The sequence below is a fragment of the Equus quagga genome, chromosome 2, assembly GCF_021613505.1.
Source record: "Equus quagga isolate Etosha38 chromosome 2, UCLA_HA_Equagga_1.0, whole genome shotgun sequence".
NCBI lineage: Eukaryota > Metazoa > Chordata > Mammalia > Perissodactyla > Equidae > Equus > Equus quagga.
In genome coordinates, this window is record NC_060268.1 from 86,506,488 (window position 1) to 86,532,014 (window position 25,527).

The 25,527-nt window shown below is 45.9% G+C and overlaps 1 long non-coding RNA gene across 7 annotated transcripts in view; it reads right to left on the minus strand.

The window, feature by feature from the left end:
- LOC124236012 (uncharacterized) overlaps positions 1–25,527 on the minus strand; it is a 52,633-nt gene that overhangs the window by 22,554 nt on the left and 4,552 nt on the right. For 2 of the 7 annotated variants that reach the window (XR_006887621.1, XR_006887622.1), the window contains exons 2-8: positions 24,850–24,958; positions 20,588–20,729; positions 20,088–20,241; positions 18,043–18,238; positions 16,759–16,863; positions 6,275–6,453; positions 3,164–3,288 (exon numbers count right to left, since the gene is read on the minus strand). This is a non-coding gene — a long non-coding RNA (uncharacterized LOC124236012). Of the gene's footprint in view, positions 1–1,757; positions 3,118–3,163; positions 3,289–3,412; positions 3,552–6,274; positions 6,454–16,758; positions 16,876–18,042; positions 18,239–20,087; positions 20,242–20,587; positions 20,730–24,849; positions 24,959–25,527 lie in introns of those variants that run through there. The other 5 variants (XR_006887624.1, XR_006887626.1, XR_006887627.1 and 2 more) reach the window with 5 other exon arrangements.

The window sequence follows — 25,527 nt, forward strand, 5'->3', positions numbered from 1 at the left end:
TGAAGAGTTTTAATAAACTCCAATGTCTGGGTGCCACCCCCTAGAGATCTGATTTGTTTGGTCTGGGTGCGGCCAGGAATTAAAGAATTTTTTAATGCTCCCCAAGTGACTGTAATGTGCAGGCAAGATCAAGAACCACCACCTTGTAAGAATACTTCTCAAAATTGAATGTGCATAGAATCACCCGGAGATCTTGTTAATATGCAGCTTCCTAATTAGTAGGTCTGGGGTGGCGCCTGAGACCCTCCCGGCCTAACGAAGGCTCCACGTGCTAATGTTGCTGGTGTTGCAGCCACAGTGTCAGTTTTCCAAATCCTCATAAAGAGACTCCCACTAATAATCGAGTTCCTCTAGCTCGTCCTCTCATTCGGGCTAACAGTTGTCCCAAATGTGGGCTCTGTAGAAGCAGAAGCAATGAGCAAGAGTTCCAGCCACAGGGACACCGACTCTAGCTGCCTCCTTATATGGCAGAACACTCACACATCACCAGCTGGGAGACCAGTCCCTCCCAGCGCAAGCTTTGGGGGCCTTTTTAAGTAAGTCAAATTTCTACAAAGTGAGACACATTTTCAAGTAGATCCAAAGATGAACCTTCTATCTCTCTTCATGGAGGGGACAGCTCAAACCCAGATTCCTCACTCACACATGCACACAGTCTTTCCCTCCCCCCTTTTCCCTTCCCTCTCCTCTATCCCTGACTCCTGCTGAACCCAGACATTACGATCAAGAACTGGATTCAAATTCTGACACTTCCTGAGTAACCTTTGTCGGATCGCTCAAGCTCTCTAAACCTCAAATTCCTATTCTCAAAATTGGTGGTTTTATCCCCATCTTTACAGGCTTGAGGAAACAGACAGGAGTGTGCCAGGCTGGGCTGTGGGTCTCCAGAGCCTGCTGACCCTGTGCTGTACTGCAGCAGCATCATGCTGTGAAGACGCCATGTGGTCTGGGCAAGCCACTTGCTGACGCAGCTCCCTGGATGCTCACCTATCAAGCCTGTACACTGACCAGTCTGGTCAGCTACCATCGGATACCTCTTTTCTTGTCCCAGCCCCTCTCCACTGGGCAGTGCCCTCTCCACCAGGCAACGATGGATGACCCAAGCTGCTGTGTCCACTGGCCACCCATCACTGAGAGACCTGTGGGTACCCCACCACTTCTGCTGGTTACTGCACTGCCGCTGGGCACCACAGCCTTCACCAATACTGAGCTAGAACATTCAAATCATCAAAGGGGCAGTGGCCAAGTAGGGAAATCTCAGGATGTACGATCCTGGAATGACCAAAGTATGGTCCCCATCAGGTGGCAGAATCAATGCCAGCATGTCCTTGTTCTAAATCACTCATTCATTTGGTAAACATTTCTTAAGCATCCACGATGTGCCAGACATTGTGGTAAGCACCAAGAATACAAGTTAACAAACACACTGTGTTTTTGAGAAATTCACAACATGGTGAGAGAGAAAGAGTAGCTGACAGATGCACAGGTGAAGAGACAAATTTAGCACGCTGCCACCACAACAGCAGTAATAGCTGGCCATGCAGATGGGGTACCTACAATGGGTCACATACCACACTAAACACTTATATCAGTTTCCTGGGGCTGTTGTGATAAATTACTACACTTCGTGGCTTAACACAACAGAAATGCACTGTCTCACAGTTCCAGAGGCCACGAATCCAAAATCCAGGTGTCAGCAGGGCCAAGCTCCCTCCAAAGGCTCTACGAAGGATCCCTCCTCTTGCCTCTTCCAGCTTCTGGTGGCTCCAGGCGTTCCTTGACTTGTGGCTGCATCACTCAAATCTCTACCTCCAACTTCATACGGCATCTCCTCTCTGTGTCTCACGTCTCCCTCTGCCTTTCTCTTATAAGGAAACTGCCATTGGATTTAAGGCCTGACCTAAATCCAAGATGATCTCATCTTGAGATCCTTAACTTAGTTACATCTGCAAAGATCTTTATTCCAAACGAGGTCAGATTCTGAGGTTCCAGGTGGACATATCTTTGGAGGGTCACAATTCAACCTACTATAGCACTGTATATACATCAGCTTACCTCCTCCTCAAAACAATCCTCTAAGGCTAGTTCTGCTGACATCCTCAGTTTACACGTGGTGAAACTGAGGCCCGGAGAAGTTAATAACTTGCTCAAGATGACATGATTAGCGATGAGAGAGCTGGGATGTGAACCCCCGTCCGTCTGATGTCTTAACGCTACTTTCTACAGCCTCCCATCTCTATGAGTCCCACGATAGCCAGAAGGAGAGTGGGCCCATCCAGCCTGCAAGGTCAGAGATGGATCCTTGGATGGAGGGAAAGCTGAGGCCAGCCCCAAGGGGGAGGGTGTGTGAACCAGAACAAGACGCCAGGAAGAGCATCCAAGCAGGGGAAGCCCATTTGTGGAACCCAGGGGCATCCAATTCACTGTCAAGGAACAGTACATTATTCAGTGCGGCTGGACCGAGGGGTGCAAGAGGGAGAGAAGTGAGGCCTAGAGAAGAGGGCTCAGTAAGGCCAGGGCACAGAGGGGCGCAGATGGCAAGGTGGGAGTCTGCCCCTGTCCTACAGGCTGTGGAGAGCCATTGACCAGGGTTAAGCAAAGGGTAGAAGTGTGCTGATGCTAGACTCTTGGATCACCGACCAACGCGGAAAAGTTGTCCACCTCCTGTTGGCCAACCCTGCTGACTGCCCAGCCATAAACGTGCAGGTGTGAGAACTAGGGGAGCTGTTACCACTCAGGGCCCTGGGCATCCAGGCACAGCTCCAACACGTCTGTGTATGGTGTGCCTTCTGGGCTCAGAATCCAAGTCTAACTCTCAAGCCAGCTTTTTGAAGAAGGCATTTCTGATACTAATGACAGTAGGATGGTCACCTCAGGCAAGCAATTATAATGCAAGAGTAAGAAGTGGTCGGCTCACTGTTGGGAAGGCGTGAGCCCACCTCTCTCCTTGAGGCCCAGGAAGACAGAGCTGGTCATAGTCAGCGCACACACAGGCTAAGCACCCCCAGAATGTATCAGGAAGGGGAAAGTAAACAGGAACACAGCTCACGGCGTAAAGCAAACGGAGAGACGGCTCATCCCAAGTTTTGGCTGCCCAGACTGCGCCTGGACCATGGCCTAGAGGGTGGAGAGGGGTGACATTGAGAGAATAGATGATTTTAACCTCGTTAGCAGCAGCCACCATCCTGAACGCCTGTGAGCCCAGCTCCCGAGTTCCTGCCGGCATACCTGTGGCCGAGGTTGGTGAGACTCTGGGCGGTCTATTTGCTCACTGGAATCCTGTGTATTCTGTGGGCAGGAAGAGTGTCACAGTTAGACCCACACTTCACTGTGAAAATATTCATGCTTCACCAGGAGACAGCGAGAGGGGGGTCGGGATAGGAGGGGCAACGGCGGGGAAGTGCCCCTTCAATGAGTTCTAAAGACCAGCAGTGGTGCCCAGCTTCAAACTCTGAGGAGCAACTCGGGATTTTCAGTTTAACACCAAGAATGCTTCTCACGTCTAGTTGTAGTTTTCCACGATCTCAATATTTGTAAGGAAAACACAGTTTCTGTGGTTGGAGAAAATCAAAGAATTAAGAAAAATTCTGGTGAGCTGGGGAGACAGAGCTAACCACTCATGTAATTATACTTGATTCCAGTTCAACGTTAATGGGGAATCTGCCGTGTGCAGGTACCAGGCAACATAATCTGTGCCCTAGCAGCCTGGGCCCCTGTGTTCTCAGGGGCCATTCAGGGCCCTGTGGCCATTTCACATGAGAGAGTTTAACAGAAATTCAGACCCAACTTTTCTCCTCTGTTGCTTGCCTACCTTCCAGCTACTAGGTATTGAAGGGCAAAGAGTGTTTTAGGGGACGGAGTCAGGCTGCCTGGTTGCAATCTTGGCTCCGTGGGGCTCAGTTTCCTCATCTGTAAAATGGGTGACAGCACCTTCCTTATAAGGCTGTCCTGAGGACACGTGAACAGCCCCCTAGAAAGTGCTTAGGCCAGCGCCTGGCGCGTGGGAGCCCTGGGCAGCTCCATCCGTATTATGACTCAAGGAACCTCAATTCCTCCAGTTTCATATTCTCTCTGCTGGACTTCCTTAGCCATATGATCTAAGGGAATTTCTGCCTCACATAAAATAAATTTTTTTTCAGCCCCACGCTTCTCCCAAAGGAGCCCTTCTCCTGGTTAAACAGTTCTAGTTACCAATGACCACAGTATTGCTTCACTGGCCATAACTTTTCATAAGTTATTGGATCCATTGAAAGTGTTTTTAACTACAAATGCTCTAGTTCTGTTTGATACAAAGTTAATGCAGGCAAGTAATTGCATCTTCTCCATCTATTATTTGCAGAAAGAAATGAGAGTCGCTTAGCACATCCTTATTGTCAAAGGGTTTCTCAGCCCACGCGATTCTGTAGGAAAGGAACTTTCCATTCTTTGCTGAAGATGTCAGCCCCTGGTGAGATGAGGGGGTTGGGCAGAGAGTGGATCAGACGCCATCAATCTCGCAGGGATGACAGACAGCAGACATTTGTCTCCTCGCTCTGCAGTTCAAGCTTCGGGAACACTAGTCCATTCTCCTGCCCAGCCCTTGAATTTTCCTAGGGCTTCCCTGAGAAGTGGCCTCCTTCTCCTTCTCAGCACTCCCACTGCCTCCCGAGGCAGCTCAGCTGGAGAAACAGGAGGAAGAGGAAGGGTGGGCTTGCTGGACCTTGGCTTAGGGGACCCCGAGTATGAGTTTGTTTGCGACAGACGCCGCTGTGGGTAGGAAGTCATTGGTTATTTTGTGGCTGGGAGAAGACTTATAGGTAACAGGAAAGTTCTTTCGATGGCAAACTTGTTAGGGTTATGAGATCATTTAAGGAAAAGAACTTTGAAAGTGGGTGAGTGTCATAGAAATGGAACACTCTCAAACGAGAGCACAGTCAAGTTGGTAAGCTTTCCACGTCAGGACCTTCCCACATAAGCCCTTTTCTAATTTGGTAATAGAATGTTGAATAAAAACCACAGGCTGGTGGAATGATTTGACTTATTCTCACTCTTCACTACTTTCAAATAAATATTAGGTCTGAAGGCAGGAGTTCTGGAAACAGAACCCATGCACACGCTGTTTTTAGCCCCGCTTGACATGGGAGGAAATTGGGGTTACAGAAATTTGTAGCCGAGGGTGCACGGCTACAAGGCGACAAAGCCAGCACCAGACCAGGTCTGTCCGCCACCTGAGGCTCAGTCAGAGGTAGGCTGGGTAGCTGTAGCCCTTTATGTTGCCCAACATAAGGATGAAGGCAGATCCTAAGCTTTTCCTTCACCAGGACACTTTCTTCTTAGGGCCGATATTGACAGAACGCAGCATTTTGCTTTAAAGGGTAGCACCTCTTCTGCCAGGATGTCCCATAGCATCTTGCCTTCTCTCCCCTCTGCCCCTGGGCTAGGGCAGCCTTGGGAGGGCAGGAGAGGTCCTGGTCAGGTTGGGTTCCAGCATCCAGCTCACTGCAGGCGTATGCCCTCTGCCGCTGGGGGACGCTCTGTGAAGTTCACTGTGCATCCTTTGGGAGAGGCAGGCTGTGCTTCAAACAAGCCTGTGGGCTCCGCCCCGAGGATGGTTCCAGGGCACAGTTTGTGCTTACTTTCTGCCCAGGCTCTAGATTTAATGCCTTGCTTCCCCAAGTGTGTCACACACGAGATGACTTGGGGTGGTACAATGGAAACATTTTTATGGCAGTTATGTATTATTGTAATGCATATTAGTTCTGCATATCCTCGATAACCTGTGATTTCACAGACATTGCTTAGGACAAGAATAATTTTATAGATATCTCTAACACGTTATCTGCTGTACAACAGCTGATGTATCTGCCACCCCCACGTCCCCAGTGAGGTGCACACCGCAGCAAGAATATACTATTCAGATTACCCTCCTAGGTATGAGAAAGTGGGGGAAGAAATAACATTTCGGAGGTGACTTAGTGTGTAGGATGATAACGTAGGAGGGAGGTGAGGAGCAGGTATTCTGGAGTCAAACTGCCTGGACTGGAAATGCTGTGTGACCTTGGGCACGTTACTAAACTTGTCTGTATTACTTGAAAGGTTGAGCCACTAAAATCTGAGGGGTCCTTTGTCACTGCAGCTCACATTACCCTCATACAGCTGCAGCAAAGGATTTTCTTCTCCACTGTGAATTTACTCATTTGAAGGACATAAAGTTATCAAAACTAAAATCATGTGTTTATAACATTGAATATCTTACTGTTATTGCAAAGAATAAAATAATGTAGCATGTTCAAACCTGGACAATTTTGAAAGAATTTTCTTCCTAATCAAAATCTTCAGAGTTATCAAAGAGGCCACTGGTGGACTCAGAAGGTGGCTCTCCGAGCGGGCACAGGACTGCTGCCCTCGGGCTGTGCTGCCTCCTCAGCCGGTGACCAGATCTGCACCAGAAGCCAAGATTTCACGGTCACGGACCTACCGACAGAGAAGGTGTAATTTCAGGTCATAAGGATGTCACCTTAAAATGAACATGGCTTCTACTATTCTGCCTTACACTAAGGACATTTCTTGTCAACAAACAGTTTACTGTATTCTTGTTTTAAGCTAGAAAAAAGTTTAACAGTAATTTTTCAAGTTAATAACATACAGTCTCCTCTTAAGAAAACGAATGAAAGCGAAAGGTTACATAACCTTTTCAAAAATAGTTATTTTTCTGATTGCAGAAGCAATATATGTTTATTTTAGTAAATTTGGAAAATACAGAAAAGTACAAAGTAAAGAATTTTAAATTGCTTATGGTCCAACTAATCAGGAAGTGCGTGTATAGAGACATACACGTGTGTGTGTTACCATTTTATTTTTTCTGTCCAAAATTGAAGTCATACATACGTTCTATTTTGTAACTGTCTGGTTTTCACTTGCCATATTGCAAATGTTTCCCATTTCACGATTCTCCTACATTATTTTCAAACCTTCGCTGCCAATCCCGCACCTGCCTTCCTCCCTCCTCACTTGAAGCAGACGGCTTCACCTCTTCCTTCTCGGAAAAAATAGAAACAGCAGAAAGCAGTAACTCCTTCATTTTCCTGTTACTAAACCTGCAAACCTCCCACACCCGCACACACGCTTTCGTGTTTCCCTTTGAGATGACAGAGAAGGCAATTCTTTGCTAGCTCAACTGGGCCCTCCTGAATCTGCTTTGGGTCCCCCCTTCCCCCACCTGGCCAAGGTCCCCCCTAAGCTCTAGGTGGGCAGATCCAGCAGCCTTCCAGCCTCTTCTCACGAATGGTTCAAATGCACCTCAAAACCCATATTTCCTAAGCAAACCCACGACTCCTCCCCAAGCCTGATGCTCGTTCAGTGTTCTCTGCCGTGCAGTTGTAGATGCAAGAAACCCAGACGTCATCCTCGATGTCTCCCTCTCACTCACTCAATATCCAATTGGTCCGTCCAAATTCATTTTCCAGGTATCTCTTAAATTCGTCTCCTTAGGTCCATCTCCATCACCCATTGCCTCCCTGTCTCTCACCTGCACCCTTAAATGGCCGCTTACTGGTCTACCCTCATCCACTATGCCCTCCTCCTAGCCATTCTCCAAACGACAGAGAGGCTAAGAGATCCTTTTTCATATGTTAACTAATGTCACTCCCTGGCTCAGAGGCTTCCCATTACTCTTAGCATAAAGGTTTTCAACCCGGCTTCCTTGAGTCTGCAAGACCTGGCTGGTGCTCTCCTCTCTAGGCTCATCTCACCCTGTACTGCTTCGAGCTCTCTGCATCCCAGCCACCCATCCTAGTCATCTTTCCATTCCTCATACTGTTTCTGCTCTGGCTCACCACCAGACCTTTGCATACACTGTTTCCCCTGTCTAGAAGGTTCTTTTTCTCCTTTTTTCTAGCAACCTCTTTTTAAGTACCTCTTCTTCAAGGAAACCTTTCTTGACCTCTTTTACTAGGTCAAATCCTGCTACTGTTGGCTCTCAAGTTACCTCCCACTCATAGCACGTGTTACACCTATACTTTATGCTTGTTTGTGAGTTCGAGGTCCATTCCCACTAGATTCGGAGCTCCTCAGGGGCAGGAATCATGTCTGATTTGTGCATGTTTATATCCCCAGCATTTAGTTCAATGTCTACCACATGATGTCACTTAGTAAATGTTTGAGGATAAATGAATGAAAGATACATTGAACTCTAAGACTGAACTCAACATCTTCTCCCTGACATGTGGTTTTCATCCAGCATTTCCACTCCCAGAGAATGACACCACCACCCATCCAGTAGTATAGTCAGAAGCCTGAAACTAGTCTGTTAGGGTTGAATTGTGTCTTCCATGCCAAAAAGATATGCTGAAGTGCTAACCCCCATATCTCAGAATGTGACCTTATTTGGAGACAGGGTCATTGCAGATGTAATTAGTTAGGTTAAGATGAGGTCATACTGGAGTAGGTCATACTAGGTGGGCCCTTAATCCAATATGACTGGTATCATCATAGAAAGGGGAAATTTGGACACAGAGAGACACACAGGGAGAAGGCCATGTGAACACAAAGACAGGGATCAGGGTGATGCTTCCACAAGCCAAGAAATGCCAAAGATTGCCAGAAAATCACCAGAACCTAGGGGAGAGGCCTGAACAGATTCTCCTCAGAACCCTCAGAAGGAACCAACTCTGCCGACACCTTGATTTTGGACTTCTAGCCTTCAGATTTGTGAGACAGTAAATTTCTGTTGTTTTATGCCACTTAGTTTGTGGTATTTTGTTACTGAGCCCTAGGAAATGATTACATAGTCCTTGACCCTTCAATCCCTCTTATACCATCCCCTACCCCAACAATATCCAATCCATAACCATGTCTCATCACTTTAGCCTCCTAAATATCTCTCCAATTCACCTACTTCTTGTAATCTTCACTCTACCACTGGTTTCAGACGCCCCTCATCCCTCCTGAACTACTGCACTGGTGTCCTAGCTGCTCTCTCCACACTGCTCTGCCCACTGGAAACTTTTTTCCATGCTGCAGCCACAGAGATCTTTCTGCAAATCTGATTTTGTTACACAGCCCTTACTCCCCTTGCCCCCTACTCCTGGCCACATTGAACCTGCCTGTTCCTCTTGGAATACAGACCAGACTCTTGACATTACCCAGAAGGCCTCAGACCTGGGCCCTGCTGTCCTTTCAGCCGTCTGCAGCCCTCCCCCTCTGCACTCTAGCTGTCGCCTGCCTCCTTTGTTTTCCTGGACAAGCCATGCTCTGGGCCTTCGCAGTGAGCATGGCAGCCCCTCTGCCTGCCTGCATTTTCCTCACTCCATTCATTCCTCATGTTTCTCTGGTTCATCCTTCAGATCACAGTCTAAAGACTGTTGTTTTTTAGAGAAAGCTTCCCCCATCCCTGGATGAGGTTAAGTGCCACCGATACACCCTCTCTTCATATCCCATCATTTTCCATTGTGCCACTTGCCATGATTTGAGACTCTCACTTATTTCTGCCTTATCTGACTATATCTTTAAGCTTCCTTAGGGCACGGATCATGTCTGTTTTGCTCACCCTTGATCTCCACCAGTCAGCATAGGACCCACAGACAACTATAGAAAGAAGAATGAAGAAAGATTAGTTTGTTAAAGTGTAAATAAGCCATAATGTATTTGACCAATCTTAAGTCCGGCCGTTTAGACTTTTTCCATTGTTTCACAAATGTAGCAACACTGTGAGGAATTGCAGAGGATTCCTTGTGCAAATATCTAATCATTTCCTTAGGACGAATTATTGAGAGGAACTGATTGCTCAAAGATCTTGAAGCTCTTACCTAATTGTTTAGAATTTCTCCAAATGGGAAGGTGTTAACCAGAAGCATATGAAAGAGAGAGAGGGAAAGAAGGAGAGGGGCAGAGAGAGAGAGAGAGAGAGAGAGAGAGAGAGAGAAGGAAGGAAGGAAGGAAGGAAGGAAGGAAGGAAAGGAGGGAGGGAAGGAGGGAGGGAGGAAAGAGGAAGGAGAGAGAAGAAAAAAGGGGAGAAAGAAGGAAAGAAGAGAAAGACCACCACCTAAATTAACGAGCCTTTGTCTCCTGAAGAAGGTCTTTGCTGAGATTGCTGCCCAACCAGTTTCCTAGACCCACTCTCTCTGTATCCCTGCCAAGCCATCCCTGGGAAAGGCAAAGTTAGACACTCTCAAATCCCGAGGTTTAAGATGATAAAGACCCTCAGAGGCAGGGGCAAAGCAGTTCAGGGCTTTTTGTTCCCCTGCCCCTTTGTTCCAGCGACTTCTCCCATCTCAAAGGACTTTCAACCGCACCGAGGCCTGACACTTTGCCCATCCTGGTTCTCACAGCCTTCTCCAAGGACAGACAAAGCAATGTTGGCACTGAGGAGGGCCCGCAATAAAGGGGACTGAGAAAGAAGAAAGCGCCGGGCGAGTCTGGCCGGGCCCAGTATGTTCAGTTGCTGCAGCAACTGAAAGTTAAACAATGAAGAGGGGAGGGGACAGCCATTTTCCTCACTCGGTCCAGTTGTCATGGATACTGGGATTTTAGAAGTAAAGGGGTGAAGGGTTTTCTTTACAAACAGTGCCTTTTTTCGCTTCCTTGGCCTGTGTCCTTGCTCTGGGTTAGGGACCTTTCATTCTGAGTCTTGCTGTAAGGAGGCTAGGAAAGAGGGGTAACGGCAGGATACTTTCAGTAAAGGTGACCTCCAGCCAGCAGCTCTAAGGTCCATTCCTGCCTAAAGTGAGGCAGAAAGGACTAGACATTAATGGAAATTTCCATCCACTGAGCTCTCCCCACCCACCTTGTAGGAAGGCTGTCTCTCCCCTTGACCTCTTTCCTCCCAACGTTCTGACTCTCCCGGGAGTGTTCACACATGGCAGCAGCCTAAGGTTTCGGCTTTGATTCCCAACCCCCAGAGACCCCTAGTCACTTCCCTCCCTGCTTCCCCCTCCAGGACTTTGCAGGAGGAACACAGCCCAGCCCTCCTAAGATGTTGCACGTTGTCTCCCAGCCTCTGGACCCCGAGACAGCGTCAGACCTGGCCATGTCCTGCTGAGCTGTTCAGCAGAGTACAGTGAGAAGGTCACCAACTTTAGTGACCGCAAGTCAAGGCTCAGCTCGGCCACGTACCAGAATGACCTTGGACAGGGTACTGAATCTCTCTGAGTCTTATTTCTACATCTGGTAAAACACAGATTATAATATTTAGCCCGTGGCATTGCTGAAGGTATTAAGTGAGAGACTGTGTGCCATCCTGGGACTCATCGCAGACACTGTGAACATGCTGGTGGCCTTGCCCACGTCCTCACCACCCACTCCCTCCTCGTCTACACATACACTCACACGCTTTCACACACTTTCACACACTCTCTCACACTCAGACATTCACACTCACACAATCACACATACTTACACAATCACATTCACAAATATATGTACTCACTCTCACACACATTCTCTCACATACACACTTATACACTCTCACACACTCAAATGCTCTCACACATTCATTTACACATAGCTTTCCATTTTCGACCTAAAGTGAAAGATGCCGCAATGTTTTATTTTAGTCTTTATCAAGCAAGAGGGAGTACAGCTGTGTGGTATAAGCAATTCCATCTGTCCATCTGTCCATCCGTCCATTCAGCCAACAACACTTACTGAGGGTCTAACATGTGCCAAACACTGAAGTCATAAAGGGCCACCAGGCAAAGCCACCGGCCACCAGCTCGTGTCTGCCAGGCTGCTCTGCTGATGGGACTCAGGGTGTCCCCGAGACACTCCCTCGGCATCCGTGCGCCTTCTCTCCCAATACCTGGCAACACAGGCTGAAGCACAGGTCACAAGGACTGCTCGCGTTTGGACCAGGGCAAGGACGGGCTCATGGCACTGTGCTTGCTTCGGGCATCCTACAGGCTGGAGCTCGCCTGCTCTTCAGCAGAGTCAGGTAAGTCAAATCGACCCCAGTATCTCACAAACGTTTGGAACGAATGCTGGACACCCTTCCAGGCTATGATCTGACCTCCAAGGACAGTCTGGTTTTTCCTCTGCCTGTCCTGCACTGCGTGGGGACCAACGGGCTCCACTCCTCACCCTCGGTGCCTGGGAAGTGGGTCCAGGGACTGCCAGCGTGGAGCAGAGGTCCCTCACCACTTGTCTGTATGGGATTTGAGCCACCAGCCATGTCAATGGTGCTTCCCAGCCTGGCTGGTCCTGTTTAACACAGTAAGACGAAGGAGTCAAATATGCCACCCCGACTCACATGGTGTGTGACTCGGAGTGGGTCAACCTCCCTAACACTTAGCTTCCTCATCTTTAAAATGGGAATAATAACTTACCTATCTAGTAGAGTTGGTGTGAGGATTCAAAAACACATGTGAACCGTTTTTGCCTGACAAATGTTAAGTACTCATAAACAATGGCTTTACTTTTTATTAGAATTACTATTCTTAGCTCTATTCTGGCTCTAGCTATGCAAAAATCATATATATGCATACTAAAAGGAACTAGAATGAGTCACAGAAAATTGAAAGCTGTAGATTTGTTTAGAGTAATAGGATTGCACGTTTTTTACCTTAATGTCCATTTTAACATTGTTCCAATATTTCCGCAAGAAATAAAACTTAAAATCATAAACACAGGTATCTGAAGTCTGATTTATAGTAACCTCATAAACAAAATATTTTACTTCAAATTCTTCTATTTGTGTGCATGACACACAGCATTAACATCTCCTAAAAGGACAGAAGGCAGCCCCTAGAAGCATCCGTTGAACATCAGACGACAACATCAGAAACTTATCCAGACCCCCAAATCCAAAGAATTAATTCCATAGTAATGGAAAATTCATCCATAAACTTAGCAATAATTTCACCTGTATACCTCGCTATGTCCTGAACAGAGCCTGCCAGATACTCGCCGTCAAGCATAAGGGCCATCCCAGATTATCCTAGGGCTACAGGTAGGCAGCCATTAAGTTCTCAACTGGATCATCCTAACTATGAGCTGTACAAGCAAGCAGGACAGTTGGAGATGGAGTTATTGGGCAAGAAGAAAAACTTTGTTCCATCTTGAAGGATGAACAGAAGCCATTGTTCTCATCCTGGAGACCATCCGAGCATTCACATTTAACTTTCAGCCATTCACACAGTGCACTAAGCATGGAAGAAAACACAAAATAAATATTAATGAAATGAACTGAATTGTCAAATTAATTCCCAGGATTTCAGAATGAAATAGATCTGCACAGCCATTGTCTACCTGCATCCATTTAGAGAAAATATGCTTGCATCTATTGACAAACAAAGGCAGAAATCAAGGGCAGATCTTCTTTTCAAAAAAAGTTGCAGAGATATTGGCAATAACTTTTAACACATACAAGGGGGTGTTTACCATGAGCCAGACACTGTCCTGAGCACTTCCCATGGATTATCCCATTTAATCATCATAAACTATGATGCGTAGATGAGGGCACAGAGATATAGAGAAGGGAAAAAGAAAATATTAGGTATTATTATGAGGGCAACAGCCGGAATTTGTTTCCCTGATAGCGTGATTGCATAGCAGAGAAATAAGAAACAGAGCCAGGAGAGCAGTTTGGGCTAAAGTCAGGAGGCTCCAGGTTGCAGGTCATGGGAATCTGAAGTTCTGTTGGGAGTAATCAAGGTCTTAGAGTAGGTAAGCAAAGCAATATGCTAAGATTTCTTTCAGATCTTAAGAAATAAAGTAGAACTGGAAATGAAGAGAGTAGAAGCCCCTTAAGAAAACACTAAGGAAAGAGCCAGCATCACCATCCCCATCTTCATGGATCTCCATCCCCAGACCCACTGCCCTCTGACCCTCACAGCACCCACAAGGGAGGAATTACTATCTCCATCTGATGCCTTATTATCTGTCATGGGGGTGTTTTTAAACTAGCACCCCAGATAAACTATTGCTCCAAATAATTCTGACACAGGGAGCTGCTAGTATCTGAAGAACACTGGCTCTCAGAGAGATGATGGTTCCTGTATCCCCAGCCAGGACCTCGCTTTTCTTTCTCTCCACTTGTTCATTCCCCCCGCCCTCAGAGTCTCAGCGGAAGCCCCAGCTCCCTGGCAGCACGTCTCCTTCGATCCGGCAGTATTTACCATAGCAGTCACCATGATCCCTTCTGTACCTCTAGACTGATGAGGCCTTGGGATAAAAATAATTCACCCAGGCTTATCAATAGAGAAACTGCGACTTGGCTAAGTTCAATGCTTTAACAACATCTCAACTTTCGCAAGTTTCCCAGCTCGGCACCAGTCCTGCTTCTGCATGGTGGTGCCTCATATCCACCTGGCTGTCAGCTTGATGCAAGCCCACCATTCCGAGTGTCTGACTGTGGATTCAGCTTCTGGGTGACTGGCCTCAAATCAGGGTGGAACAATAGGCAGGGTGTGTGCGGCTCGGTCCCCAGGGACTGTCCCTCAGCACCCGCTCCAAAGACCCCCCATTAGTCACAGAATGCCCACCCACTGCTGTGCACGGTAATCCAAATTGGGTTCAAGCCCCCTGCCTCCGTGCTGCATTGTAATGCTATATTTTTTATTCAGCACAGGATCAGAGAGTCGCTAAGACCTCACGTTGCCAACATAAAAGAAGAAGAAAGATTTCGCTAATCCCGATGAAAATGAATTCTTCTTATTTTTTCCTAAAAAAGGAAAACACGAGGGTATTACATTGGCCTCTCAAACAAACAGAAAAATCCCTGCCATCCTGAGATGGTTAAAACAGGCAGCTCCACGAGTCCACACAAAGAACGGCAATGACACACCCCTTCACCTCTCCCCGGCTTGTTTTCTTTTCCTGGATATTCCAGCTGTTTTTTCCTGGGGTGCTTTTGGATACGATAATCCCACTAGCCTTGAAATAGAGTATCAGAGAGGAAGCAGGGTCAGAGGGGGGAAGATGTTCACAGGACTGGAGTGAAGAGAAGAGAGCTAAGGGAAAGAGTCTGCAAGGAAAACCGTGCCCTAAAATCGGCCAGGTTTTTATGAAAGAATCTGAGCGTTTCGGAGCCAGGAGTGACCGTGAAGATAACTAGTCAGACCTTCTCATTAAACATACACGCATACCCATACACACACACACACGTACATACACATATACACACGTGTGCATATATACACACACACACACCCATACACACACAAGGCAAGTGAGGCCGAGAGGGCTTTGACTTGTCCAAGGAAACGGATGCTGCATTTAGGGCTATAGGTTAAGAGGAGCGGGGACTGTAACCCACCAATCTGTCTCGGAAGAGCCTCCTGTAAGTTTCAGCAAACATCTCCTGGCGAGCAAAGACCCTGAGGACCCCGCTTGATCCCGTCAACACTCACCCCTCCTCTGCCCTCTACAAAGCTCTCTCGCTGACTCATTTGTTCACTTACACACATCCGAGAAACAACTGAACCAGGTACTGTAGGGGGCCGCACACTCTGGTCCAGGGGCCAAATCCAACCTGCTGCCTGGTTTTGTATGGCTCACGAGCTAAGAATGGTTTCACACTTTTTAAGAGTTGGAAAAATAGGTGCTTTTTAAGACTAATATTTCATAACACATGAAAATTATATAAAATTCAAATTTGGGTGCCCACAAATAAAGTTTGACTAGAACACAGGCACACAGTGCATTTCTGTATGGTCTAAGGCTGCTCCCACAACATAGCAGCAGAGTTGAGTACGTGCAGCAAACATGGCACGGTCTGCAAAGCCTAAAACGTTTACTCTCTGGCCCTTCACAGAAGAAGTTTGCCTTTGCCGATCCCTGGTAGTGAGAGGAGTCTTTGACACTGTGGGTTTGTAGATCTACAAAGTCCTCCACTTTGCTGACACTACAATTGGAGCTCCAGCCCAAGGCCACCTCTTAGGGGCTATGCAACCTGGGCTAATTTATAAGCATCTCTATGCTTTGGTTCCTTCATCTGTAAAATGGAAATCATGTTTATTTCAAAAGTATAATTGAAACCCAACTGATGTCAAACAAGGTCACCCCGCCCTCTGAGATTTAAATAGCATTGGTTCAAGTTCAACCACATGTCCTCTTCAACATTCCCAGGGCCTTGCATTCTCTTGGTCACTTCGGCTCCAAAACCAGCTCTTCTCAAACTTTGATCTCACTCATCTCCCCACTTCCTTTTCATTTCCATATTATACAGGAACAATCTAGTTTACCACCTTGATGCCTACATTTCCATGGTCACAGATTCCATGTTTTTGCTAAAGAAAAGGCCCCTCGCTCTGTATCTCGCCCTTAGAAGCCCAGAACAACTATCAGAGCTTAAACATACTTTCTCCCTACCCCAGCAACATCTACATGTATATTCAGTGTCCCACTGATATGAATTCTGTCACCACCTCCCCATTAGAAGATAGAAGCACTATCAGTAGGCTTGGGGTTTACTTGCTTTTTCTCTCTATTAAAGTATATATAGTAGCTATCATACTGCTTGAGACATAAAAAGAACTAATAAATGCTTTCCTTTCTATGGTTTTCCCCCTTAAAAAACACAGACAAAATACAAAACGTGTAACAATATATATTGCACACGTGGATTGTGAACACAGACTTGCCCACAGTGAAATTCTCCACCTGAAGTATGTATAAGGGGAAGGGGGGACAAGACTGTGCTAGGGAACACCACCTAGGACAAGGTGGCAGATTTCTCTTTCTTAGGGTCTCTTGTGAGGTTATAGTCAAAACATCGGCCTAGGCTACAGTCATCTGAAGGCTCGACTGGGGCTGAAGGACTTACTTCCAAGATGGCACACTCACATTGGTATTGGCAGGAGGCCTCAGTTCCTCACACAGTCTTCTCCAGGGGGTTGCTGATGACATGGCTTCCCTTCAGGTGGGTGATCCAAGAGAAAGAGAGAGAACCTAAAACAAAAGCTGTGGTATTTTATAACCTAATCTTAGAATGACATACCATACCATCCATTCTGCCATTTTCCATTGGTCACACAGACCAATCCTGGTACAACACAGGAGACTACACAAGGATGTGAGAGACAGACTGACGACCTGCTTTTGGGACGCTTGAGACTCTTTGAGTCCTTCCAATACATTCTTGTTTCTTACTTAAGCTAGTTTGCATGTTTTACTATAACTTGCAACCCAAAGAGCCTCGAATAAGATGGAATTCTGAGACTAATGCTCTGTATTTCTACCTCTGAGAAAGAGAAAAGAAATCCTTTCCACATAATTATTGTGAAGCTAATAGTACAAACCAAAAGCAAACAATGAACAACTTGGTATTATGGTTACTTTTGCTGAAACAAATTATCTCACAATTTAGTGGCTTAAAATAACCATTTTATTTCATTCACAATTTTCTGGAATTCAGGAAAAACTCAGCTAGGCAGTTCTCATTTGGGGTCTGTCATGCTGTTGCAGCCAGACGTGTGTTGGGGCTTCAATCATCTGACTTCAGTCTGGCTTCACTGGGCTGAATATGTAAGATGGCTCACTCCCATGGCTAGCAATTGATGCAGGCTGTCCACTGGGAGCTCAGCTGGGGCTGTCAAACAAAGCGACTACCTGTGGCTTCTCCAGCATGGCAAGCTCAGGTAACTGGACTTCTTACATGTTGGCTGCTTCCCCCCAGAGCAAGCATCCCAAGAACCAGGTGGAAGCTGCATAGCCTTTTCTGACCTAACCTTAGAAGTCATACAGCATCATTTCTACTGCGTACTGTTGGTTAAAACCAAGTCAATAAAGTCAACCCAGATTCAAAGAGAAGGAACGTAGACCCCATTTCTCAATGGATATGGCCAGAGACAGCTGATTATCCCAAACATTAGACCTATCCATGCCAAGCTCTCATGGGAGAAACGATGCCTCCGACATAAAAGTGATTAGGGAGTGATCTCCTCAGTTAGAGTGTAAACAGCCTTAACTAGAAGAAACTGTCCTTCTGCTGGCCCAGGACATCTTTCCTTCTGGAAACTTAAAGAGATCTCCCAAACCACTTTTATCAGGACACCTTTTCAGATTCAAGTAACAGAAAACTCAAGTCAAACTACCATAAACAATAAAGAAATTTATTGACTCATATACCTGGAAATTCCAACAGAATGGCGGTTTTTAGAGTTGGCTTAATTCAGAGGTTCTGCATACATTTCTCAATCCTTCTCTGGCCCGTCCCTCTTTCATCCTAGCTGGATAGCAAGAAAGTTGCAGCCGGTCTGGCTCTCCTCCATTGTTGCATGACCATTTCCAGAGATAAAGAGACCGAGTTCCTTCTAGACATTGTCTGGAAGAATGCAGATAAATTTTTTAAATGCCCATAGTTAGCCTCTCTCCATATATTATTAGACCAAATTGGGTTATATGGCCAACCCTAGGCAGTCACTGGGGAGAGGAATGGAGTAACTCTTTAACCAACCAGGCTCACCCCTAATCCCTACGAATGGGCTTATCTTCCATGCATGGAGAGATACCCCATCAAAATTAGGATTTTGTTAGAATTGAGGAAATGGGAAATGGGTGCTAAGGAAACAATCAACAATGTCTACTACCCTGCACTACAGAAAAGGAATTCCTAAAACATCTAAATCAAGTGTAATCTGTCTTTTGCTGTCTTTTTTCCCCATGTGCAAATACAGAATCATTTCTCTGAAAATCTGTCCCCAAATAATTCTAGAAGTCTCCAGAAAGCAACTCACATGAGATTATAAACTAGTTCAGTGAGTTACCAGTGCCATCTGCAACTTTCTCCTGCTGGGTTCCACGGGTCTGCCAGCCATTGCCACCAGTTCTGCGCCTGCCAGGCATGTCTACCTCCCTCCAGAGCCCATGTTCAGTGGCCACTTGCAATGCTGGAAGAATGTTCTCTGCCCTACTGGGAAGACAGCAAAGCAGTGCTGCTTGGCCCCCAGTATGGCATCAGGATTTGCTAAGAGATAAGTTTCATATTTTATTTATCATATCCCCTTGCCCCTGGCCCAACCCAGGTCCTCCATGTTCATCGAACACAGCATTCCTTGCAGGTCTAGCCCAGGAGATAATCGGAATGACAAACTCTACACTGTGCTCAGCATCGCCTCCTCCTGAATTCAATAACTGAATTTTTTTTCTAATCACATTTGTCATTTCTGCCTCTCTCGTCCTTTAAGGTAAGTTCTCTCCTAGGAGGCCCCTTAACCCTCTTGCAAATATCCTTCTAATGGACCCACTCACCAGCTTGCCAGGCATCCCAGGCATTTGTGACCCCAGTTATCCAGCTTCATCTAGAGCAGAAACTCCTAACTTGAAATCCAGCCAACAACATCAACTGAGAGTGATTTCTTCTCTCTTCATCTCCCCTTTTGCAATCTATGATCCAGTCATACCTAAGCACTCCATCCATGGGGATGGAGAATGCCATGCTCGTAGGTGCCACCTTATCCTCATATGTGTCACCTCATATGTCTCAAACTTCTGAATTTCTCATATGCTACTCTCTTTACCAATTACACTCTCTTTAGCTGGCTCTTTCACCTTGCAAATTCCTGCACATCCATCAAGACTTGGCTCTGTACCTCCCATGAGTGACATTAGAAATAGACGTGAAGGGTTTATAAAATTTACTTCAGTGGCTCTCAAAGCATTCAAATTGGAAGATATCAGGCTACCAAGAGTTAAGAGGAACAAAAAACAGCACTGCCCTTGGGTCTATTCTAGAACAGGCTTTCTGAGCATTTCCCTGGACAGACCACATCACCAGGGCACTGACACTGGCCAGCTTCTGCTAATTACAGGCAAAACGCTATCCTTCCACATCTCTTAGCATCCTCAAGATCCTTCTACCCACTGAGCTGCCCAGCTCACCATGCACTCCCAGGACTGCCAGGTAGTCTCTCTCCCATGGCTTGGTGCAGAGAATCAGATTTGGAGTATCTCCCAAATGAATTGGGGTTTTGTTCCTTCCAACCTGTGTTGAAATTTACAAGACTAAAACAAAGGCACTCACTGTGCCCTGGACTTGGCTCTGCTCGGGACACTAATTACCCAATGACAGCACACGTGGGAGAAAGTGGCCAACTCTGATTAAGGAGCCCCATGGGAGGGCGCTGAGGACAATCTTTGCTTTTTCTTTCTAAAGTTGCCTTTGTCTCTATTACCAGTGGCCACTCTGCTTCCGTGCTGCTGGGCATTTGTAGGTACAAGTGAGTTGAGGGATGGACACCACGCTGGAGCAAGAGACCTTGATGCACTACCACATGCTGAGGCTGTGCAAGATTCTCTTTGCACACGAGCACTGTTCTTCCAACAGTTCTGCAAAATAAGCATTATTATTATCCCCACATGAAAGATGAAGGATCAAGAGCCTAAAGCTGCAAAATCAGAGGGAGACTAAGTTGGATTACAACCCAGTTCTGCTAAAAAGCCATTGCCCATGCTTCCAGAAGAAACTAGAAAGTATGGCTCTTTCCAAATCATAGAATCATGGCATTTTACAGCTGGAAAGGATCTTTCTAAAGACCACATTCAGCCTAGGCCCAAAACAGTGAAGGGACCTGACCAAAAACACACTTCTGAGAGGTTGACTGGCACAGACCTGGAGCCGGGGTCCCCGACTTTGAGGCCAGCGCTCTTGGCTCTTTCCCATCTACTTGCTCACCTGTCATTGTCATGGACTTCTCAAGGGCCTCTCCTCACTGATCGCTGACCAGACTGGTCTGTGCTGAACTGGCAGATTTAATCCATTCTTGGGTAGCTATCATCTCGGTGACAGCAGCCAAAAACAAGTAGCAATTTTCCAGCTGCAGAAGGAAGAATCTATAAATAAGTTGCAACTGGGGATATTTGCAAGATGGAAAAATAGCCATCTCTTTTTTTGCCAGCTGGAGTAACTTTGGAGTAACCCCTGGAGATCGTAACTTACTCCCACTGACTACAAGGCACTCAGCAATGTGCTGCTGGAGCTCAGAAAGCTAGCGTGCCCAAGGCCTCGTGGTCACTTAGTGAGGTGCCTTCCTCAGTGCTCACCATCAGCGCAGCAGTGTGGCGAGTTGGGGTTCACACAGAGAGCTCAGGTACATGGAAACACAACCAAGGGTCTTGCGATTGGAGGGAAAACCAAAACCACAATGAAATGAACAAGGACCAGCCCCCTTCCCCAAGGCTGAGGAAATCAGATTGAACCAGACGAAAATCAGGCAGCAAGCCAAACCGTCTCTACCTTGCTGGGGAATCCCTCTTTGTTGCATTTCCATGGGGATGGGTACCCTAGGTACCAAGCAAGTAGATTGGCTCCTGGGAGATATTTCTCCTCTGAAAGTAATGAACGATGGGGAGGCAGGCAAGGTAACCAGGAGTGGAGAAAGGTACCACTTCCAAGACTGGAGGCAGAGAATTAAAACCCTCTGTACCAGAAGCAGGAAATATTGAGGTCAAACTTTACTAAATTCTCCAAGAGAATAAAATACAGGATGGAAAAATAGCCATCCTAAAGAGACTTCCTTTTTTTAATCCACAAGGGGCGAGATAAGCAACAGAGGTCTTAATTTGTAGTAAGAAACACTGAGTTTCAACATCAATCATAATGGAAAGAGTGACAAAATTTAAATCAGTTCAATTCAGTCAAGCCAGAGAGCACTGGGGCTTAAAGTTCACGCAGCATTCGATCGCTTGGGTTTAAATTTTGATTCAAGCCCCTGGAAGAAACCTGACTATATCAGGGAATAAGCACCCCACAACTCAGCTTCACCCACTGCATGAGAGTCACGGCACTGGTGTCCCCACATATTGTTGCTAGAATGAGGCACTAGGACATTTAGTGTTTACAGCACCGTGGTCAGTATTCTGAGCATGCTCCATGTTTATCTCAGTTAAGCCTCATGACAACTCTGTGAGGTAGTTACTCCTATTACACACGCACACACACACACCCACGTTGCACAGAAAAGGAAACAGAGGCATGACATGCCCACCATCCCCCAATGGTAAACAGGATTTGAACCCAGGCAGCCTGAGACTGAATTCTGTGTCGCCACCACACTGTCTGTCATTCACGTAAATGTTCACTAGCACCTAGCAAGCTCTTGGTGGCCCTCAGCTTCAGTATTGTTCTGATAGGCCCTGAGATGTTAGAAATCACTACCAAGAGAGGCCTCTCTGCAAATTTGGCTGGAACACTGAGAACAGGGCTGTCCAGAGACCAACAGACTCACTTATGGCAGCACAGGGTCCTATCCAGCCACCAGATGCAGAGTCATCTCTCTTTAAGCCGAGTCTCTGAAGCAAGGTAGACACAACACACAGAATGCAGAGGGGCCAACCAGAGCTACAGAGATGATTCTTTGCTTTGAAATCTTGGCATGAGTTTGCAACTTCATCTTAAAGATCACGTTAGATTCCACCCAAAGCATTGACCACGTGTGTTCCTAGGAAAGTGACGTGTCCTTTGATGCTTAAACCAACAAGTGACTTCCTGATGGAACACCAGCTGTGCCCTCCCACAGACTCTCCCTTCTTTACATTCGTAGGGTCTCAGCTGGTGGCAATGACTTAGGTGGGCATGTGCCATGGTCTGTGCCTTTTGCACCCCTGGGTAGCTTCGGATGGTTCCAGGCAATGACTCACATCTGGCAAGGAAGAGCACACCATGCGTGCACACCGCAGCTGCTGCTTCTCACAGCACACCACCACCCACACAGGCTTACACAATAAGCGTGTTTCACCAGGAGGCCCAGGTGCCTGCCAGCATTGTTTATCAGCCCGTGTTATAAAAACCCATGGGAACCTGGCTTCCCTGCCAGCCAACTAGGCCTGGTTCTTGCTCTTCTTGACTTTCCGACTGAACGTCACAGCAGGACTTTACAAGCAGAATTTCGAAACCCACAAGACTGCAGAAATAGACAAGCAGCAACGTTCACCTCCTGTAACTCATCCCTTATCAGCAGCACTCCTTATTCAGTAGGTATCAGTAACAGAGAGTAATACCAAGACACTGGGTAAATATAATTTCTCCTAGACTTACCTGCCCTGGGCCCAGAAGTTGTGATCCTTTGAGAGGAAACTTACCTGTGAATGTCTGAGAGGCAGCCTAGGGTCCAAGACTGAGGCCACAGGAAGACGTGTCACCAGAGGAGGGACCATCTAAGGCCTCCCCCATACACAGACCCTTAGTGACAGAGACAATTGACATGGTCTCCAAGAAGCCATGACTCTCCCCATAGATGGTTAGAGCAAGCATTTTGCCTCATTCTCCATTAGAAGTCTATGCAGCAAGGAGAAACCATACCAGCCAACGAGTGCTGAGCTTTCTCCAGTACAACTCCCCGAGCTTAGCACTTTACAGTTAGTATCAATCTTCCCAACAGCTCTATGACGTAAGTTTGGAGTTTGGAGTTGATCTGTAACCCGTTATAACGTTTCACACTTAAAATAATAAGAGGGACCGGCCCAGTGGCACAGCGGTTAAGTTTGCAAGTTCCACTTCTCGGCGGCCCGGGGTTCTCCGGTTCAGATCCCGGATGCGGACACGGCACCGCTTGGCAAGCCATGCTGTGATAGGCGTCCCACATATAAAGCAGAGGAAGATGGGCACAGATGTTAGCTCAGGGCCAATCTTCCTCAAAAATAAATAAATAATGAGAAATATACTCCTCATTAGCATTTTTGTGTAGAACTTCAGGTTTTCACTGAGAGAACTGAAGGTTAGTGGGAGAAGTCTATATATTGTCAAGTGAAATACAATTTAAAAAGAAACATGCTCAGCATTACTTTATTTTGTTTTTTGAAAAGTGTGTGTGGAACTGCACAGAGAATGGGCATTAAAGAGTGCACACTGAGAGATGCTAACATGAGTAATATTTAGACGGCTGAATTCCAAGGGGTTTTTATTTTCTTCCTTGCATTTATCTGTACTTTCTATAACACAAAGGTTGTAATAGGAAAAAGGAGAAGGATTAGGTTTGTTCTGTGGGTTCCCATAGGCCAGGACTGATGTATGGAGATAGCAGGGAGTAGTCAGCTCACGTGAGAAAGAACTTTCCACCAGTAGAGCTGTAGAATAACAGAGTGGGGAGAAGTGGGTCCCCTTTCAGAAGAAGTGGCCAAACAGGGTGGACATCCACATAGTGGGGAGATTTTGAATTCTTGCCAAGGAAAAACATAGTGGGGGTTTTAGCTCCAGATCTTGTCTTTAAAAGCTCAGGAACCCAATTTTTTTTTTTAAGTTAAAGGTAGAAAAATGAAGTAAAAAAGAAAGTGAAAGAAGGAGAAATAACTTACACCACTTTTTTTCTTTTTTCTTTTTTTTTTTCTTCGCTGAGGAAGATTCTCCCTGAGCTAACATCTGTGCCAATCTTCCTTTATTTTGTATGGGGGTTGCCACCATAGCATGGCTGCCAACAAGTGGTGCAGGTCCCTGCCCGGGATCCAAACCCAGGCCACCAAAGTAGAGCACACCAAACTTAACCACTAGGCCACAGGGCCAGCCCCACCTTGAACTTTTTTTTTTTTTCATTAGATGGTGTGGATTTTTTTGGATGGTTTTTCTTAATAATTCTTTTTCTATTCATTCCATTCATTACTGCATTTTCCATTTAGAAAATTTGAAAAATAAAAAATATAAACATAATAAAATTCTCTATAATCTCACACACAAAAAGCCACTGCTAACATTTTCCTGTATTTCTTTGAAATTTTTTATACTTTTATATGGTTTGAATAAAATTGAGTCTGTTTTATAAATGTATACTCATACATACACATATATATGGACATATAGTGTGTATCATCCTTTTTGTTTAACATTATATCATAAGTATCTTACTATGTCATTAAATAGTCTTCAAAATTTTTATTTGTTTACTGTATAATGTTTTATCATAGGGACTATATGGTATTTAACAAATTCCCAATTATTGGACTTACCTTATTATAAACATGACTCAAATACTTATAGTAGGTAAATCTTCATCTCCATCATTCTCTCCCTCTCTGTCTCATCTTCCCCTGGGACAGATGCCAAGACGTGGAATCTCTAGGTCAAAGAGTTTGGACTTTTTAGAGGTCTTTAATAAACATTGCTGTTCAGAAGAGCTGAATTCTTTTAAATTCAGAAGTCTGTGAAGGGCTTCTCACCAAACTCTCCCAAAATCAAGCGTGTTGTTTTTTAAACTTTGCCAATATAACAGAAAAAGAAAGTGACATTTCATTTTCGTCTGCATTGCCTGATTACTAGTGCAAAGGAATATTTTTGCGTTGAAATCTTGACGCCGCCTGGAATTTATTTTAGTGTTTGAAGTAAGGAGTGGCTCTGACTTGATTTTCCCCCACAGAACCAACACCATTTGGTAAGCTTCCATCATTCCCCACTGTACGGTGTGCCCTTGTTTATACCCTAAGCTCTCACGTAGACCCACGTCTGAGGACTAACCACTCAGTCTGTCACTAACAGGTCTACTGGTTTGATGATTGCAGCTTTATACATTTTATATATCTGGTCATCATTCTTCTTTTATTTCTGTCTCCCCCACAGCCCATGTACGTTAAACTTCTTTGGTCAAATTCTTCCCCAAAAACTACCTTGGAAATTTTGACCGAGATTTA